This window comes from Hordeum vulgare, chromosome 4H (assembly GCF_904849725.1).
Source record: "Hordeum vulgare subsp. vulgare chromosome 4H, MorexV3_pseudomolecules_assembly, whole genome shotgun sequence".
NCBI lineage: Eukaryota > Viridiplantae > Streptophyta > Magnoliopsida > Poales > Poaceae > Hordeum > Hordeum vulgare.
This window is the reverse complement of record NC_058521.1, coordinates 112490372-112493678: the sequence shown is the minus strand read 5'-3', so window position 1 is coordinate 112493678 and position 3307 is coordinate 112490372.

The window sequence follows — 3307 nt, the reverse complement described above, 5'->3', positions numbered from 1 at the left end:
GCACATGAGCTTGTGCTTGAGGAGAGTGCCGTCTCGGCAGCCATCGATGAAGTACCGGATGGCATGTACCTCATGCACTCCCTCATAGGAGTTGCGAAGCTCCGTCCAGCGCGTGACGTAGTCGCGAAGGGGTTCGTTGGGCCACTGGACACATATGGCCAGCTCGCGAGGCCGGCCAGGGCGTTTGTAGGTGCCAGTGAAGTTGCGGACGAACGCCTCCTCGAAGTCGACCCACGAGTTGACGCTGCCGGCTGGAAGGTTGTTAAGCCATGTCCGAGCTGAGCCGGCCAGCATGAGTGGCACGTAGCGGACGGCTACGCGCTTGTTTCCCCTGGCAATGCCAACGGCGGTGGTGTAGTCGATCAGCCAGTCTTCTGGCTTGGCGGTGCCGTTGTACTTGGGAGTGTCCCGAGGCAGAGTGAAGCCTCGCGGAAACGGCTCCCCTCGAATCCGGGGGCCGAAGCATGCCGAACCGATGGGACCGTCCTCCTCCAGAAGAGCTGACTGAGCCAGAGCATTGAGACGCCTGCGGGCGTCGTGGTCGCCCTGTGGGACGCGAGCGCCAATCCGAGCCGCGACCGGAAGGTTGCCTCGTGAGCCGGTAGCATGGGTCCTCCCCGGACGAGGAACCTCATATACCGAATCGCTCTCATCATCCCCGCAACGTCGGCTCGAAGTATGCTCGCTCTGGCGCTGAGAACGCCTGTCATGGCTGCCCTCACCCTTCCGTCCGGAAGTGCGATGCGAGGAAGATCCTTCAGCTTGTTGATGACCGCTGGGGTTACGGCGCGCTCCGGGATTGGGTCCCGGAGGCTCCGATTGAGGTTGACCGGGGTCAAGCCATGTCTGCTGCTCGTTGGCGCCGTCTAGGAGATCCTTGACCCGCTTCTCTTGGAAGGCGCACTCCTCGCCCTCCAAACTTGGCATTTCTGCCATGGCCGCCTGGGCCGCCCGTAAGTTGGCAGCAGGAGTCTCGTAGATGGGCTGCTTGGCGCCTAGAATCTCGGCAATGACCCGGCCACAGCCGTGGACCGAGCCAAGCTGGCTAGGGGCCTCGGAAACCAGAGGGAGGCCGTAGGCGGAGTTATACTCGCGTCGTGTGGCTTCCATCCGGCGTTTAGCCGCGACGATGGCAATGCCCTCCTCCAAGATCTGCCTGCGGGCCTCCTCGAGTGAGGCCCGTGCATCGGTGGGGTTTATGGAGGTGGTGATGGGCGTCCTCAAGCCGGTAAGCGCGGCTTGAAGAGTGTCAGCGGAGACAGCATCAGGCTCACCAGCGTCTGCTGATGCCTTGCCATGAGCCGTGCTGGTGCCTGCACCGATGACCATCACCTCCACGATGTTGGAGACGGTGGCGACATGATACGGGGTAAAGAACCCCACAGACGACGGAGGACCGTCGAAGACGAGTACATTGCTGGGGTACACGTCGAATGTAGGCGTTTAAGCGATAGAGAGCCTAATGAAGTTGTCACATAACGCCTCGACATCGAAGTCCTCGCCAAAGTAGCGAGGACCATCGTTGATGCACAAATCGCTAAACAGAACGTTGAGGTTCTCCATAGCAGCGATGACGACGCTGGGGAGTGACTCGTCGTCGGACTCCCCGTCCAAATGCGCATGACGGACTGGTACGTCGATCATCATCAGTGAAGCCTCATCGGAGGCAGGCTCCACGGGCATGCAGATCGGTCCGGACGCGATGCATCCAACGGTGTAAGCGCGGGGCCCCGCCCAGCGCGTGAAGCCAGTCGATGTCGCGGACGGCCCCAAGGTGCGCGCTAAATGTCGGTGTTTACTCACAATATAAGCAATGGGTAGGCTAAAGATGGTGGGAACCGAAGTGGCACCGGAGGGCGCTGGGAACGAGGTTGGTACAAGTATGGAACGCACGATGTACCCAGGTTCAGGGCTCTCCATAGAGACAACACCCCTAATCTTGTCGAAGTGTATGATGTATGAATAGGACTACAAAGTGCTCCTAGAGCTGTAATGCGGAGGAGGAAGAAGGAGCTGTCGGCTCGCGTCTGCCTCTCCTATGTGGTTGGTGTGTGTGCTGAGTTGACCGACCCTCTGCATGGAAGGGGGAGGGGGTTTATAGACGAACCCACCGACCTACAATATGGATAAAAGGTACAAGAGTGGGACCCAGCTGACAACCTCGCCGGCTGACCAGGGGGCCCACGGGGTATTGTCTTGTCGCTGGACGGGGCCGCCGGCTGCGAGGTCCCGTCGAGTTGTGGGCCCATCGGCTAGCCAATAAGTCTCTCTCGTAAGGTTGACGCAGGACACGTGTGGTACGTTTGGCGTCGTCCAGCGAGGATCGTCATGGGCAGGCAGTACGGTCATCTCCACTATTCCCACACCGAGTGCAGTAATGGAGTGGGAGTTTGACGGGCCGACACTGTGCAGGGTGATGGATCGGAGACGGAGGAGGTCAGCAGCGTGGCCGCCGACGCTTGTACCAGCCGTGCACCCTGATCCAGCACCTTTGCTGACGTGTAGCCACCTTTAACCGTAGGGTCTCGTCATGACCTACGGTCTGATGTGACTTGTGATTCCCAGCCGGCTAGCATGCTTGACTAGTCGGCCTGGGCACGGGCGCCTCGCCCCTAGCCGGCTGGCTTGGCCTAGGCAGCCAGGGAGAGGTAGCCGTCTGGCCTCTAGCCGGCAAGTACTTCCTGGCCGGCCAGAGAGTTGGTCGTCTAGCTCCCAGCCGGTAGGTGCTTCCTAGCCGGCCAAGGGGACTTGGTCTTTACAGAATGGTTCTTGTTGTTCCTTATTGGCCGAAGGCAAAGGAGTAGGCTTGATGAGCCTACCCCGAGGTTATCCCCCCAACACAGAGTAAAACCCATTTAATAGAAACACAAGCAACTTCAGGTTCAGTTCCTCCAGGCGATGCGCAGAAGTTCCCCTCCGAATTTATCAAGTTTAGAGATGAACTGCCGCAGTACCACCTCCTGAGTGGCGTCGTAGAGAACAGACCATTGCCGGAGAAAACTTCGAAGCTTCACAAGAACGCAATCCAGACTTTTCCAAGTTCGACTCTGGAAACAAAATTCATTTCTGAGTCTCCAGATACTCCATAAGGAGGCAGCCACAATCATGTTCTGAACTAGCTTTTTCTTATGAACCAGCCACAAGGCACAAATGTTTTGAAAACAGGACATAGTTGGCATTTGAAAGGAATCCGCAAGAAGTTTCCGGATGCATTTAGCCACAACACAATCAAAGAATAGATGTTGTACGGATTGCAGTTCATTACAGGATAAGCAAGAAGGGTCATCAACATTTTTCCTCTTAGCTA